This window comes from Macaca thibetana, chromosome X (genome assembly GCF_024542745.1).
Source record: "Macaca thibetana thibetana isolate TM-01 chromosome X, ASM2454274v1, whole genome shotgun sequence".
Taxonomy (NCBI): domain Eukaryota; kingdom Metazoa; phylum Chordata; class Mammalia; order Primates; family Cercopithecidae; genus Macaca; species Macaca thibetana.
The window spans coordinates 2,519,440-2,537,669 of NC_065598.1; the positions used below are offsets into that span (position 1 = coordinate 2,519,440).

At 41.6% G+C, this 18,230-nt stretch overlaps 1 protein-coding gene across 2 annotated transcripts in view; it reads left to right on the forward strand.

Annotated features, from left to right (window-relative positions):
• The window catches only part of ARSF (arylsulfatase F), an 80,717-nt gene that overhangs the window by 10,728 nt on the left and 51,759 nt on the right, over positions 1-18,230 (forward strand). The window lies entirely within an intron of this gene.

An 18,230-nucleotide genomic window follows, 5' to 3' on the forward strand; every position in this document is an offset into this window, starting at 1 on the left:
ACTCCGTCTCAAAAAAAAAAAAAAAAAAAAAAAAAAAAGAAGGTTGTAGACCAGTTAAACTCCGCCGTTTTGCCTCTTAGTGCGCATGCTTGAGCCCACTCACTCACCTGCTGAGATCGTATTGGGAAGCTGCTGACCACCAGTTTCAGGTGTTTTCTATTTATTAGGAGACGGCCTTTCCCTGGTGCTGACTGTGACCAATTATTATTTTAGAGAGACGGTTTAATAACCACCTGATGCTCGCCTGACATTCCTGGTGGGGTTGCGGAGAGCCTTTCCTGCCCTGCTTATGCCTGAGTAGCTACCTACTGTAACAATAACTGAACTCTTTCAACCAATTTCCAATGAGAAAATCTATGCATCTATCTATGACCTAGAAGCCCCCACTTTGAAGAGTGTCACCTTTCTTGGCTGAACCAATGTCCATCTTACATGTGTTGAGGGGTGTCTTATGTCTCCCTAAAATGCATAAAGCCAATCTAACTCAGCAACCCTGGGCACATGTTCTCAGGATCTCCTGAGGGCCAGTAGTCACTCATATTTGGCGCAGAATAAATCTCTTAGAATAGTTTATAGAGTTTGACCTTTTTCGTCAGCAGAGGCAATTACACCCTTGCTATGGGATGTTAACTGAAGCTAATGGAAATAATGATGTCCAAAAGAGTTCCATGATGAAACATAAATGGTTCATATAGGACCTGCTACCTGGGGAATGCAAAGATAATATACAAGGAGGGAGCCTCTTTTTCCTCTTCAGACTGACTCTGTAATTATGTGAGGATCTGCTGGTTTTTACAGTGCCCGATAAATAGCTCTTTGCATATGAATTGCAGTTCCAAGGTAAACAAACAACATCTTGTTTGGAAGGCTGTTGCTCTGGTTAAAGAAGCTTTAAGGACTTTTTTTTCTTTCGAGATATTTACAGTTTAGAGTGATTGGATAGCATATCTTATTGTGAGCAAAATTTACCTTTCTCTCTACCCGAGTTCTCCACAGTTTGGAAATTATTTCTGACTATTCCTATTTTATGGCAATTTATAGTGGTTTTCATGACTTTAGCAGGACTGTTTTCTTTTGAAATAGGACACAATTGTAGACACTGGTTATTTGACCAAGGCTTTGACTAAAATAATGTATTTTTAGGTAAAGTTCCAGCAAAGTCAGCCTGAGAAGAGCCCATATGACCAATCAATTCTTGCTGTGCTTCATGCAAATACTCAAGTATAATAAGCCTAAAACTTACTTTGCAGATGTATTGGTCTTCCTATATTTTTCTTCAGTAGAAAAGGAGGGCTAGAGAGACAGAAAAGTTGTTTCAACTATAACACACCTGTTACTAGATTCCAGCCCTGACCTTTGCTTTTATTATTTACTTATTTATTCATTTGAGACAGGGTGTTTCCCTCTTTCCCGGGCTGCAGTGCAGTGGCGCGATCTCATCTCACTGCAACTTCTACCTCCTGGGTTAAAGCGATCTTCCTATTTCAGCCTCCCAAGTAGCTGGGACTACAGGTGCATGCCACCGTGCCCTGTTAATTTTTGTATTTTTAGTGGAGATGGGGTTTTGCTATGTTGCCCAGGCTGGTCTCAAACTCCTGGTCTCAAGCGATTTGCCTGCCTCAGCCTCCCAAAGTGCTGGAATTACAGGTGTGAGCCACAGTGCTTGGCTGTGACCTTCGTTTTTAAATGCAGATGGAATCATGAATTATTTCTTGGCTACAATAATTCTCTAAAGATGAAACAGGTTATAATTTTATTCATGATGCTTTTAGTTGGCACCCTAATAGAAAAGTTCTTTTTTTCTGTTGTGACACACAAATTCTCTTGATTGTCAAAATTATGAATGTTATTTATCCCTTGTTGTTTTGCTTCTGAGAAAACCGGAATCATGGTATTCTGATGATCAGAGATAATTTGACAAAGCCTGTAAATATCCCTCATCTGGCATCCCATTGGGCCAAAACTATTTTTCATTGCCAATGCCCTGCTGCTAAAACTATACAAGCACCCTCACTCTAGACCCAGGGACTATCATGGAAGAGATGGGAGCGTGAGATTGTAGCAGCCGATTTTGAGAGAGAGAATTAGTTCAGACCCTTCAAATCAAGGATGGATACTAAACAGCAGGTAAAACAAGCAGTTTTTGCCTCCTGGGTTATTACCCTTTACATCCATCCAAACCATAACAAATTTCCTGCTCCCCATAGAATTAAAAGAAAATTACTGAGAGGATAAAGGTACTTCATGACAAATCCTCCTTGGTATAATACTCCAAGGTATGATTTATGTGTATACACACACACACACACATATTATATATATACATGTATACACTATATATAATATACATATATTATATGTATATAATTTTTTTTCAGCCAACTTAGGACAAATTACTAAAAAGTCTGTAAAAAGCATTACGACACAACAAAATTCTCTAAATTCCTTAGCTTAAAAGGTTTTAAATGTCTCTAAATTCCTTAGTGTAAAAGGTTTTAGCCATGCTTATATTTTGTGTAGCTAGTAGCTACTAGTCTGTAACTGCAACCAAGAACACAGTAGCTTGATGCATAGAAGGCAAAGAGAAGTTAATTTTGTAACCTCACTTTTGGCTTTGGCTTTTTGGCTTTTGTATTGCTTAAAGAATTTTAAAGGTTGATGAATGTCTGTCCGCCTTCATTCCCATCTGTCCTAGGACATTTAAATTGGCTGTAAGTCTTTGGGCTCTAAGCCCCTTTGTTATTCTCTTGCCAATGCACCACAATGTAGCAGTCTCTCATTGTAAGGTATCACCTGGAGTTTTTTGTCTCACAACCAAGAGAATTAAAGAGCATGGACACAAAGGTTGAGGTTGGAGCCAAAGTTTAATAAGCAAAAGAAGAACGCTGTCCACCACGGAGAGGGGGCCCGGAACAGGGTTTCTGTTTCACAGTTGAATGCAGAGGCTTTTATAAGAAACCTATGAGGGCTGGGCATCTTATTTGCACATGGTGCAAATTCCTGGTAACTTCATAACATCCTCCTAGAGCATACACAGACCCTTAGCTTGAGTTACTCTATATTGTTTTATTCCGCTCACTGCCCATGTCTCAGAGCACAGAATTTTCCATTGTGGTCATGTCTGGGCAAGTCGCCTGTGCACCCTCTCTTATCTGTGCAGCTGTGGGCATGTCTTAGGCAACCCCCCGTGCAAGTTCCCTTATCTGCAGTTCCTGCAGGCTGTTCTTTTGTTTGAAAGGATTCAACTGAGGACCCACCCTAACTGTCTGCCTAGCTGGTTTCTTCTTTCCTATTCTCTCACCTTGGCCATGGGGAATTCCATCAAGGGGCCAGATGGGCCAGGAGCAGGCAGTCATGCCACCCTGGCAATGCTATGGAACAAAATTAAACTTTAGTGGTCATTTATGTTGAATTGTGCACATCAGAGTACAGGAGGCTAATAAGCAATGAGACATGCCCAGGTTTGCATGTAAGTGAGAGGTAGGAACTCTGATAGCACCAAGAGCTCAAACTGACCCCTCGTTGCTAGTGGACAAAATGAGGTAAACATTTGTAAAAGGATTTCTGGACAAACTTTGTTCATCCTACTTTTTAGGGTTTAAATTTGAAAAACGGAAAATGCAAAGATATGGAAAAATAGTGCCAGGTGCAATGGCTCGTGTCTGTGGTCCCAGCACTTTGGGAGGCTGAGGCAGGTGGATTGCTTCAGTCCAGTATTCAAGGCCAGCCTGGGCAACATGGCGAAACCCCATCTCTACAAAAAAAATATAAAAAATTAGTTGAGTGTGGTGGCATGTGCCTGTAGTCCCAACTTTAGAACAAGAGGTCAAAGATGCAGTGAGCCGTGATTATGCCATTGCACTCCAGCTTGGATGACAGAGCAATACCTTGTCTCCAAAAAATAAAATAAAATAAATAAGAATACAGAAAAAATAGTAAGAAGAAAATCACAAGACTCTATAATCCCATCACCCAGAAATAACAGTTAAATTCCTGCCATATATTTTCATTATTCTTTTTATTAAAATAATCATTATTATTATTATTTTACAAATGTGTGTGTGCTCATTGTATTAGTTGTTTATGGTTGCCTAACAAAAATAGTTGTCCATTGCTGCCTATCAGTAATTTGTAGACATACCCCTACAAGTGCCAGACTCTGATATCTGGTCACAAATCTTTATACCCTTGTCACATGCAAAATATTGTTACCTCGTTCCAAAGCCCCCAAAAGTCTTATCCCATTGTAGCATCAGGTTAGTGAGCAGAATCTCATTAGTTGAATCATTGTATTTATGGAAGAAGCCTCTTGAGTAATGTTCCTTAGATAAACCTCTTCAAATACAGTATTATACATATAACTGTGTATTATACATAATATACAGAGAGTATATATTATATATGGAGTGTATATATATATATAATGTGTGTATGTATATGGTGTGTATTATATATGGAGTATATTTATGGTGTATAAATGGTGCATATATATCTATCTGGTGTAATTGGTGTGTGTATATATGTGTGTATACATATGTCATGTACATATATGTTGGATATATGTGTACATGGTGGGTATGTATCTATAGAGGGAATATATATTTATGTGGTATATGTATTATGTATAGACGTATATGGTGGGCCAATATTTTATATGCAGTGTATATTATGTATACACAGAAACACATACACATGCACATCCCATATATACTATATGAGTATATATGGATGGTATGGATGGTTATGGTGTGTGTGTGTATATAAATATAGGGTGTGTATATATGTGGTATGTGTATATATATGGTGTGAGTATATGTATATATGATATGTATATATGGTATAGAGTTATGTATATAGGAGATGCGAAATGTACATATATAGTGTGCAGAGGTGTATAGACATATGGTGCACATGTATTTTGCATATGTCGGCTATATATAGTGTATATATGGTAGGTGCAAACATATATATATTTCTTTTTTCTTTTTTTTTTGAGACAGGGTCTCACTGTGTGGCCCAGGCTGGAGTGCAGTGGCACAATCTCAGCTCACTGCAACTTCCACACCCTTCAACCCTAAAAGTGAGAAAAACGTATGTAGCATTTACAGGGTTTTAACTGTAAGGAAGATGCAGTTCCCAAGGAGATGGAGAGAGAAACTGACCTTTAAAGTGTAGCATCCACTCTGCTCCGCATTCTATTTCTTTTCACACAGGCACCTACACCGGTTAGATGGGGAAAGCATTCCTTGCGTCTTGCATATGTGGCAACAGAGACTAAGAGACAGAAAGGAGCTTGTCCAAAGATAGAGTTACATTTTTGGCAAAGGCAGAAATAGATTATCTAACTTCAAGGCCAATGGAACAGGTGTGGTCTTTTGAAGCCATTTCCTCATGTCACCCTTCCTTGTGACTTTTACTGAGCAGGGAGTTGGGACAGCCTAGGAGATGGTCATGAATGTTTCCCTCTAAGCACTGATCACAAAGAAGAGATTTTTGCCTTCCAAAGTTATTAGTGTGTTCATTTTTATCTCTCAGGAAAAAAGTGGCAAAGTTGGAGATGGTGTACACTTTCCTTTATTGCTTGATTGAGGTTAAAAAATTGGCCAGACGTGGTGGCTCACTCCTGTAATCCTAGCACTTTGAGAGGCCAAGGCCAAGGATAGCTTGAGCCAAGGAGTACAAGACCAGCCTGGGCAGCATAGAGAGATCTCGTCTCTACAAAAAATTAAAAAATTAGCTGGGTGTCGTGGTGCACACCTGTAATCACAGCTACTTGGGAGGCTGAGGTGGGAGGACTGCTTGAGCTCAGGAGCCAGAGGTTGCAGTGAGCCGAGATTATACCACTGCACTCCAGCCTGGGCAATCAAGCAAGATGCTGTCTCAAAACAACAACAACAACGACAACAAAAAAACCCCGAAAATCTTGTATTCTATTGTCACTCATCACATTATTTTTAACTAATTTTATTTTAATCACTTATTGTTGAGTCACCTCTGAGATTCTCTATTCCAGTGGCATCATTGTAAAATGAAACTGCCTTGTCAACTGCACTTGTTATGACACCAAGCTTCTGCTAAGAAAAAACAAATGCATAACTCTGCATAACCTATATCCTATGACAGGGTCTATGCCTCGCTGTATTTAAGCATTCATTTAGTCTTCAGCAGTGTAGTACTTTCACCTATGTTTTGTCAAATTCAAACATTTGCAATACTTCATTTATTTTTTCTGCATGTCCTTCATATTTTGGCTTTGCTAGTCCACTTTGACCAAAAAGCTTTGATTCTTTAAGTGTAGCCCTAAATATCCTATCTTAAGCATGGGTGTAATTTTCTTCTATTACCAACAGAGGTTCTTTTACAGTTTTTGAAATCACTGATGAAAAAGAAACAGCTCAAATTATATTCTACTACAAACATGATACATTCAGCCTGGCACGGTCAGTCATATCTGTAATCACAACATGTTGGGAGGCCGAGGCAGGAGGATCACTTGAGTCCAGGAATTGAGGCTGCAATGAGCTATGATCACACCACTGCACTCTAGCATGGGTGACAGTGAGACCCTGTCTCAAAAAAAAAAAAAAAAAAAAAAAAAAGATACATTCAAAGAGGTCAAAACAAAACAGTGTGAAACCTATCTCCCTGATTGCAGCTACCTCTTTCTATGCACACGCCTGCAATCCTTTTTCACCTATCACACACTAAAAATATTTCAGAATTATTGTTATCGCACGCTGAGGTCATCTAGGAATGTTTTAAAGAACCTGTGTCTCTCTGAAGTTCATCCTGCTTGTCTAACTTGTCTGGCAAGGAAATTATTTTCTTAATTATTATTGCTGAGAAAGACTGGGTGAGGTGGCTACCCCACAATTAGCAGATGTGAAACAAGAAGAAGTGAACAGGCTGCAAATTAGCAAGTTCTGTTAGCAAGTTCTGGCATGGGTGAGGCAGTTGCAGGAAATTGGTTTCCTGGAAACTATGCCCAGAAACTAGCCTGACATCATGAGAAAGCTCCCAGCATTCATAATGAGCTGCATATGAAGTGCCAGGGGAGGACACTGTAGGTGAGATGGACCACATTTTGAAATACACTTTTTCACACATTTTATTTAGGGAGAATTTCTGACATGTCCTCTGATAATTTGAACTTCCTTGATTTGCAGTTGTACATTGAGAGATCATTTCTTGGTCAAAATAAATGTTCAGCAGGTGTGAATGCTCTGTCCACAACCTTTTTTTTTTAAACAGTCTCGCTCTGTTGCCCAGGGTGAAGTGCAGTGGCGTGATCTCAGCTCACTGCAACCTCTGCCTCCCGAATTCAAGCAATTCTTGTGCCTCAGCCTCCCGAGTAGCTGGGATTATAGGCATGTGCCACCACACCTGGCTAATTACAAATTAATTTTTAAATTTGGGCAGATTTGCAAAACTATCAAGCTATTACCCTGTAACATCCTTAGCCCTCAGCTTGTCACTGCTTGCAATTTATTTTTATTTTATTTTATTTTATTTTATTTTATTTATTTATTTTTTTGAGACGGAATTTCACTCTTGTTGCCCAGGCTGGGGTGCAGTGGCGTGATCTCGGCTCACTGCAACCTCCACCTCCCAAGTTCAAGCCATTCTCCTGCCTCAGCCTTCCGGACCACAGGTGCATGCCACCCCACCTGGGTGATTTTTTTTTTTTTTTTTTGAGATGGAGTTTCGTTCTTGTCATATAGGCTGGAGTGCAGTGGCATGATCTTGGCTCACTGCAACCTCCACCTCCCAGGTTCAAGCGATTTTCCTGCCTCAGCCTCCCAAGTAGCTGGGATTACACGTGCCCGCCACCATGCCTGGCTACGTTTTGTATTTTTAGTAGAGACGGGGTTTCACCATGTTGGCCAGGCTGGTCTCGAACTCCTGACCTCAGGTGATCTGCCCGCCTGGGCCTCCCAATCCCAAAGTGCTGGGATTACAGGCATGAGCCACCATGCCCGGCCTAATTTTTTTTTTTTTTAGTAGAGATGGGGTTTCGCCATTTTGGCCAGGCTCGTCTCGAACTCCTCGACTCAAAGTGCTGGGCCTTCCAAAGTGCTGGGATTACAGGCGTGAGCCACTGCACCCAGCCTACCTACTGGACTTTTTTTCAGAGACACACTGTGGTTTCTCAAGAAAGAATGCCTGTTCCTGGTCCCAGCTGCACACTCACTTTACAGTGTGTGCTGTACTTGGTCAAGTGTATTGATATTGGAACACGAGCCAGAGTGGATGGGCCTTGGTCATAAATCATGAGACAGCTCTCCTTCACTGTCAGATAAAACCCAAATTCTCTATGACCACCTCCAAGGTCCCGGCATTGACGATCTGTTCTTTTCTTCCTGAAGGGACATCACCCCCGGTTCTCAGGGCGTCTCCTCACAAGCTTCTTACAAATGCCTTTCCTCAGGAATGTGACTCCACAATGACCTTTTTCTTTATTAAAAAATTTGCAGCTTACAATCAGCTTCCTCTATTATTATTATTGTTATTATCATTACTTGAAATAGGGGGAGAGTCTCACTATGTGGTCCAGACTGGTTTCAAACTCCTGGTTTCAAGCCATCCTCTTACCTTGGCCTCCCACAGTACTGGAATGACAGGTGTGAGCCCCCGCACCCGACTAAGTGTCCTCTTAAAACCCATGAAGTCTTTCAAAGCTGTCTTCTTTTCTCTATGGAATTCAAATCGCTAAAGCATTCCTGACAGTTTAGATAAGTTGGAGATAAACCCAACCTTTAGGATCAATGCATGAAACTGCTCTTTCTCTTTTTTTTTTTTTGGACAGAGTTTTGCCATCGATGCCCAGGCTGGAGTGCAATGACACAATCTCGGGTCACTGCAATCTCTGCCTCCCAGGTTTAAGCGATTCTCCTGCCTCAGCCTCCCGAGTATCTGGGATTACAGGCATGTGCCACTACGCCTGGCTAATTTTTTTTGTATTTAGTAGAGACGGGGTTTCACCATGTTGGTCGGGCTGGTCTTGAACTCTTGACCTCAGGTGATCTGCCCGCTTCAGCCTCCCAAAAGTGTTGGGATTACAGGCGTGAGCCAAACGCACCCAGCCAAAACTGCACTTAAAATCCAATCTTTGGCTGGGTGCAGTGGCTCATGCCTGTAATCTCAGCACTTTGGGAGGCGGAGGTGGATGGATCACCTGAGGTTGAGAGTTCAAGACCAGCCTGACCAACATGGAGAAATCCCGTCTTTACTAAAAATACAAAATTAGCCGAGCATGGTGGCACATGCCTATAATCCCAGCTACTCGGAAGGCTGAGGCAAGAGTATCACTTGAACCTGGGAGGCGGAGGTTGCAGTGAGCCGAGATCACGCCATTGCACTCCAACCTGGGCAACAAGAGCAAAACTCCATCTCTCTCTCTCTCTCTCTCTCTCTATATATATATATAATCTTTGTCCCCAATTCCTACTTTTGGGAGTAAACTATGCCTATTTCAAACTATTGCTGGACAAGATTGCCTAGTTTCTGCTTCCCCTCATCCCTCTTGGTCAAGTCATCCAGAGAGGAAATATAAAGAATGATCAAGAAAACCTCCAAGTTAACACAGAAATACGTATCTATGGCGAATGCTGCCTGCACGCAGCTTATGGCTCCATGGTCCTAGCCATCATAGCACATGGCAAAATTGTCCTATTGACTCTGCTCTCAGCCCCTACATGGAAGACCAAATAAAGGTGCTGGGACAGAAGGATGAAAAGGAATTCTAGGATAAATATCTCATCTTCATCGTCCCTGGGTTGGATAATTCTGAGGGTCTGTCATTGAATCTCCGTGTTTCTGCACAGGACTCAGCTTCAATAGCCCGGTGGCAAGCTGCTTCATAAGTACAACCTCTACTGGCTTCCTGCCTTTCCCTGCCTCTCTTCCTCTTTCCCTGATCAATGCTCCCTCAATTACCTCCCTAATAACCTACTTGGATATATGGTTTGAAAAAAAAAACGCAGCATCATTCTTTTTGTCTTAAATTTTTAATTAAAAAATTTTTTTTTTGAGATGGGATTTGGCTGTTTCCCAGGCTGTAAGACAGTGGCGGAATTACAGCTCATTGCAGCCTCAAACCCCTGAGCTGAAGTGATCATCCCACCTCAGTCTCCTGAGTAACTGGGACCACAGGTGTGTGCCTCCATACCTGGCTAATTTTTGTATAATATTTTTTGTAGAGACAGGGTCTCACTATGTTGCCCAGTCTGGTCTCAAACTCCCAGGCTCAATCAATCTGACTGCCTCAACCTCCCAAGGTGTTGAGATTACAGGCGTGAGCCACTGCGCCGGGTCGCACCATCATTCCTTTTGTTTTTTTTTTGGAAATGAAGTTTCCCTCTGTCGCCCAGGCTGGAGCACAGTGGCGTCATCTCGGCTCACTGCAATCTCTGCCTCCCGGGTTCAAGTGATTCTCCTGTCTCAGCCTCCCGAGTAGTTGGGATTACAGTCATGTGCCACCACACTCAGCTAATTTTTGTATTTTTAGTAGAGACGGGGTTTCACCCTGTTGGCCAGGCTGGTCTCGAACTCCTGGGCTCAAGCCATCTGCTTGCCTCAACTCCCAAAGTGGTGGGATTCCAGGCGTGGCCCACCACTCCCGGAGGAAGCATCATTCTTAATTTCAATGTCGAGTCTAGACATTTAAAAGAATTGAACACACTGGATCATATCAAAACAACATCTTGTTAAAGAGAATGACCCTCTCCACCCAACCTGAAATAGATGGAGGCAGTGCTGACTTTAACCCAAATCTTAAACAAAATCTGCTTCACTCAATTTTCTTGTAGACAGGCTGACTACTTTATTAGAAAACGGGAAAACATTGACCTTTTTCTGTGATTCTCCTCTGATCACCCTAGGTAGAATTCCTTTCACTTTCTAACCTGTGTCTGTTTCAACCCAGGATACATTCAGCTTGTTGCCTGTAACACTTTATTGCACTTTTTAATAGCCACGACTGACACTGATCCTCTTTGCTGAGAGAGGAGCTATTCTGATTCCATTCGTTGTGACTCCAGAGTCTACCCTGGAAGTCAGATGCTCAGCTGGCATTTTATAAATTTTCCATGAACAGATGAACTTTGGTTTTGGGGTAAAAGAGTCGGTTGCCCATCATTTGATAGATCCCTGGATATTTTTTCATTAAAAACACCCTAGCAGATTGCTTATTGCAAAATGACATGTGTCATATCTTCTTTGGAGCTGAATATTGTTAAGCAAAATTTATATGAATGAGAAGCAAAAAAATTTGTTTGTTTTGCTTTGCTTCAGCAAGAATTATCTCCTGCATCAGAAATGCAGGGAGCACTTTTGTTCTTTATTAGGGTTTTTTTTTTTTTTTTCCCCAGAAACTCTGACATTACCAGGACACTTAGTCATCTGTGATCTGCTTAAAAGCTCCCTTCAGCTCCTAGAAGAGTGGGTGGTTCTGATTCTATTTCAGTGAGATGGTTTATGGAGCCCTCTTCATCCCATAATTCTGAAGAGTAACAGTCATAACGTCTTACTAGGGGGCAGCTGAAATTTTCTAGGGAATGTGGCTAGAGAGTGTCGTTATCTTTACATCAAAGGCTATGCACAGATAACTCACCAATCTTGATTTCACCCATGAGAAAAGTGAACTCCAAGAGTTTCAGGGATATAGACATGTCAATGATAAGTATTGCATTCATTACAATTTCACTCTATTTCCTAGAAGAGGGAACATTATATTTCCTGGCCAGATGCTACACTTCGAAAGAAATGCAAACTTTGATAAAATACGCATGCTATCAATTTACTTAGGGGACCTTTATCTTCACTGGGTCACTATACCCAGCATGACAATGAAGTCTTCCATGTATTTCTTGTCCTACTGGAAAAAAAAACATAGAAAAGCTATGTACAAGGACTATATTAAGATTCATCTGTATCTTTCAGAGATGGCAGGCAAGTGCCATTTCTGAACAATTTGGGTAAAATCAGACACATGCACCCTACCCTGACAACCACTCAATGGACACCAGAACATTGCAAATCATGACCTTTAACAGGACTGCCTTTGACTTACATGACTCAAGAAACAACACCTGGTTTGGTCAAAGGTTTGTTCCTTTTCATTGTGTGTTCTAGTGTTTTCTTTTCCTGCTCTTATGACTGTTGTGTGCAATGGCATTATTGCATTAAATAGACACGACTGATTAGGTAGCATGAACCATAGTTTAGAATTTAGCTAAGTGTGGCTATGTTACTGTTTTGTTTTGTTTGTTTTTTTTTGGAGATAGGGTCTTGCTGTGTTGCCCAGGCTGAAGTACAGAGACTATTCAGACGCATGATTCCACCACTGATTAGCACGGGAGTTTTGACCTGCTGCATTTGTGACTTAGGGTGGTTCACCTGGCCTTAGGCAGCCTGATGGTCTTCTGCTCCTGGGAGGTCACCATGTTGGTGCTGAACTTAGTGCAGCCACCTGATCCGCATAGCGCACCATAGCCCAGAACTTCTAGGACCAAGCAATCCCTCACCTCAGTCTCCTGAGTAGCTGGGACCACAGGCATGCTACTTGCTGTTTTTGTCAACATAAAAGGGAGTCAGAAAAGGCAGAACATATCAAGATCAGTACATCTAGGCTGGGCATGATGGCTCCCACCTATAATCACAGTGCTTTGTGAGGCCAAGGCAGGAGGATTCTTTGAGGCCAGGAGTTCAAAACTAGCCCAGGCAATATAGAGACCTCATCTCTACAAAAAAATAGAAAATAAAGAAATTACCCAGGTACAGTGGTGCATGCCTGTAGTTCCAGCCACTCCAGAGGCTGAGACTGGAGGATCTTTTGAGCTTAGGAGGCTGAGGCTACAGCGAGCTCTTATCATACCACTGCACTCCAGCTTGGGTGATAGAATGAGACCCTGTTTCTAAAAGAAAAAGAAAAAGACAAAAAGAGATTAGTAAATTCTTTAGAAACCAAGATTTTACCATGAGCAGTTGCATGAAGGTGGAAAACCTTTCTGTGATTATAAGTAGAGATTCTGAAAGAAGTCCTCAAAGTGAACACTCATTCCACAGAGAAACAGAATGAATCAAGAGAGTCCTGGAAGCTGGAAGGAGAGGAATCTGTAGAAAGCAGAATCACTTGAGTCACTTAACTAATTCACCAATGGGACTGCAAACTGACGGTCATGGAGCTGCCATGGGAATCTGAATTACAGACACTTTTATTCTTTGTATTTTATTGTTTGGGTTGAAAATGCAGCCAGGTGCAGTAGTTCATGCTTGTAATCCCAGCACTCTGGGAGGCTGGGGTGGGTGGATCACCTGAGACCAGGAGTTTGAAACCAGCCTGACCAACATGGTGAAACCCCATCTCTACTAAAAATACAAAAATTGGGATTCCATTCCAAGATGGCCAAATAGAAACAGCTCCAGTCTGCAGCTCCCAGAGTAATCAATGCAGAAAACTAGTGATTTCTGCATTTCCAACTCAGGTACCTGGTTCATCTAATTGGGACTGGTTGGACAGTGGGTGCAGCCCACAGAGGGCAAGCCAAAACAGGGCAGGACATTGCCTCACCTGGGAAGCACAAGGGGTGGGGGTATTTCCCTTTCCTAGGCAAGGGAAGCCGTGACAGACTGTTCCTGGAAAATTGGGACACTCTTGCCTAAATACTGAGCTTTTCCAATGGTCTTAGCAATCGGCACACCAGGAGATTATATCTTGCACCTGGCTTGGCAGGTCCCACGCCCACGGAGCCTTGCTCACTGCTAGCACAGCAGTCTGAGATTGAATTGTAAGGCAGTAGCCTGGCTAGGGGAGGGGCATCCACCATTGCTGAGGCTTGAGTAGGTAAACAAGTGGCCAGGGAAGCTTAAACTGGGCAGAGCCCACTGCAGTTCAGCAAGGCCTATTGCCTCTGTAGATTCCACCTCTGGGGGCAGGGCATAGCTGAACAAAAGGCAGCAGAAACTTCTGCAGACTTAAACGTCCCTGTCTGACAGCTCCGAAGAGAGCAGTGGTTCTCCCAGGATGGTGTTTGAGCTCTGAGAACGGACAGACTGCCTCCTCAAGTGGGTCCCTGACCCCTATGTAGCCTAACTGGGAGACACCTCTCAGTAGGGGCCAACTGACACCTCATACAACTAGGTGCCCCTCTGGGACAAAGCTTCCAGAGGAAAGATCGGATAGCAATATTTTCTGTTCTGCAATATTTGCTGTTCTGCAGTCTCCACTAGTGATACCTAGGCAAACAGAGTCTGGAGTGGAGTGGACCTCCGGCAAACTCCAACAGACCTGCAGCTGAGGGACCTGACTGTCAGAAGGAAAACTAACAAACAGAAAGGAATAGCATCAACATCAATAAAAAGAACATCCACACCAAAACTCCATCTGTAGGTCACCAACATCAAAGACCAAAGGTAGATTAAATCACAAAGATGGGGAGAAACCAGAGCAGAAAAGCTGAAAATTCTAAAAACCAGAGTGCCTCTTCACCTCCAAAGGATTGCAGCTCCTCACCAGCAATGGAACAAAGCTGGATGGAGAATGACTTTGACGAGCTGACAGAAGTAGGCTTCAGAAGGTTGGTAATAACAAACTTCTCTGAGCTAAAGGAGGATGTTCGAACCCATCACAAGGAAGCTAAAAACCTTGAAAAAAGATTGGACGAATGGCTAACTAGAATAAACAGTGTAGAGAAGACCTTAAATGACCAGATGGAGCTGAAAACCATGGCACGAGAACTACGTGATGCATGCACAAGCTTCAGTAGCTGATTCCATCAAGTGGAAGAAAGGGCATCAGTGATTGAAGATCAAATAATGAAATAAAGCGAGAGGAGAAGTTTAGAGAAAAAAGAGTAAAAAGAAACGAACAAAGCCTCCAAGAAATATGGGGCTATGTGAAAAGACCAAATCTACATTTGACTGGTATACCTGAAAGTGACAGGGAGAATGAAACCAAGTTGGAAAACACTTCAGGATATTATCCAGGAGAACTTCCCCAACCTAGCAAGGCAGGCCAACATTCAAATTCAGGAAATACAGAGAACGCCACAAAGATACTCCTCAAGAATAGCAACCCCAAGACACTTAATTGTCAGATTCACCAAGGTTGAAATGAAGGAAAAAATGTTAAGGGCAGCCAGAGAGAAAGGTCGGGTTACCCACAATGGGAAGCCCATCAGACTAACAGCAGATCTCTCTGCAGAAACTCTAAAGTCAGAAGAGAGTGGGGGCCAATATTCAACATTCTTAAAGAAAAGAATTTTCAATCTAGAATTTCATATCCAGCCAAACTAAACTTCATAAATGAAGGAGAAATAAAATCCTTTACAGACAAGCAAATGCTGAGAGATGTTGTCACCACCAGGCCTGCCTTACAAGAGCTCCTGAAGGAAGCACTAAACATGGAAAGGAATAACTGGTATCAGCCACTGCAAAAGCATGCCAAATTGTAAAGACCATCAATGCTAGGAAGACACTGCATCAACTAACAAGCAAAATAACCAGCTAATATCATAATGACAGGATCAAATTCACACATAACAACATTAACCTTAAATGTAAATAGGCTAAATGCCCCAATTAAAAGACACAGATTGGCAAATTCGATAAAGAGTCAAGACCCATCAGTGTGCTGTATTCAGGAGACCCATCTAATGTGCAGAGACACAAATGGCTCAAAATAAAGGGATGGAGGAAGATCTATCAAGCAAACGGAAAGCAAAAAAAGAGCAGGGGTTACAATCCTAGTCTCTGATAAAACAGACTTTAAACCAACAAAGAGCAAAGGAGACAAAGAAGGCCATTACATAATGGTAAAGGGATCAATTCAACAAGAGGAGCTAACTATCCTAAATATATATGCACCCAATACAGGAGCACCCAGATTCATAAAGCAAGTCCTTAGAGACCTACAAAGAGACTTAGACTCCCACACAATAATAATGGGAGACTTTAACACTCCACTGTCAACATTATACAGATCAATGAGACAGAAGGTTAACAAGGATATCCAGGACTTGAACACAGCTCTGAACCAAGTAGACCTAATAGACATCTACAGAACTCTTCACCCCAAATTCTTCTCAGCACCACATCGCACTTATTCCAAAATTGACCACATAGTTGGAAGTAAAGCACTCCTCAGGAAATGTAAAAGAACAGAAATCACAACAAACTGTCTCTCAGAAAACAGTGCAATCAAATTACAACTCAGGATTAAGAAGCTCACTCAAAACTGCACAACTACATGGAAACTGAACAACCTGCTCCTGAATGACTGCTGGGTAAATAACGAAATGAAGGCAGAAATAAAGATGTTCTTTGAAACCAATGAGAACAAAGACACAACATACCAGAATCTCTGGGACACGTTTAAAGCAGTGTGTAGAGGGAAATTTATAGCACTAAATGCCCACAAGAGAAAGCAGGAAAGATCTAAAATTGACACCCTAACATCACAATGAAAAGAACTAGAGAAGCATGAGCAAGCAAATTCAAAAGCTAGCAGAAGGCAAGAAATAACTAAGATCAGGGCAGAACTGAAGGAGATAGAGACACAAAAAAAGTTCAAAAAAATCAATGAATCCAGGAGCTGTTTTTTTGAAAAGATCAACAAAATTGATAGACTGCTACCAACACTAATAAAGAAGAAAAGAGAGAAGAATCAAATAGATGCAATAAAAAATGATAAAGGGAATATCACCACCAAGCCCACAGAAATACAAACTACCATCAGAGAATACTATAAACACCTCTAAGCAAATAAACTAGAAAATCTAGAAGAAGAAATGGATAGATTCCTGGACACATACACCCTCCCAAGACAAAACCAGGAAGAAATTGAATCTCTGAATAGACCAATAACAGGCTCTGAAATTGAGGCAATAATTAATAGCCTACCAACCAGAAAAAGTCCAGGACCAGACGGATTCACAGCCGAATTCTACCAGAGGTACAAAGAGGAGGGGTACCATTCCTTCTGAAACTATTCCAATCAATAGAAAAAGAGGGAATCCTCCCTAACTCATTTTATGAGGCCAGCATCATCCTGATACCAAAGCCTGGCAGAAACACAACAACAAAAGAGAATTTCAGGCCAATATCCCTGATGAACATCAATGCAAAAATCCTCAATAAAATACTGGCAAACCGAATCCAGCAGCACATCAAAAAGCTTATCCACCATGATCAAGTGGGCTTCATACCTGGGATGCAAGACTGGTTCAACATATGCAAATCAATAAACATAATCCAGCATATAAACAGAACCAAAGACAAAAACCAAATGATTATCTCAGTAGATGCAGAAAAGGCCTTCAACAAAATTCAACAGCCCTTCATGCTAAAAACTCTCAATAAACTAGGTATTGATGGGATGTATCTCAAAATAATAAGAGCGATTTATGACAAACCCACAGCCAATATCATACTGAATGGGCAAAAACTGGAAGCATTCCCTTTGAAAACTGGCACAAGACAGGGATGCCCTCTCTCACCACTCCTATTCAACATAATGTTGGAAGTTCTGGCCAGGGCAATCAGGCAAGAGAAAGAAATACAGGGTATTCAATTAGGAAAAGAGGAAGTCAAATTGTCCCTGTTTGCAGATGACATGATTGGATATTTAGAAAACCCATCGTCTTAGCCCCAAATCTCCTTAAGCTGATAAGCAACTTCAGAAAAGTCTCAGGATACAAAATCAATGTGCAAAAATCACAACCATTCTTATACACCAATAACAGACAAACAGAGAGCCAAATCATGAATGAACTCCCATTCACAACTGCTGCAAAGAGAATAAAATACCTAGGAATCCAACTTACAAGGGATGTGAAGGACCTCTCCAAGGAGAACTACAAACCACTGCTCAATGAAATAAAAGAGAGCACAAACAAATGGAAGAACATTCCATGCTCACTGGATATGAAGAATCAATATTGTCAAAATGGCCATACTGCTCAAGGCAATTTATAGATTCTATGTCATCGCCATCCAGCTACCAATGACTTTCTTCACAGAATTGGAAAAAACTACTTTAAAGTTCACATGGAACCAAAAAAGAGCCCAAATTGCAAAGACAATCCTAAGCCAAAAGAACAAAGCTGGAGGCATCATGCTACCTGACTTCAAACTATACTACAAGGCTATGGTAACCAAAACAGCATGGTACTCGTACCCAAACAGAGATATAGACCAATGGAACAGAACAGAGGCCCCAGAAATAACACCAC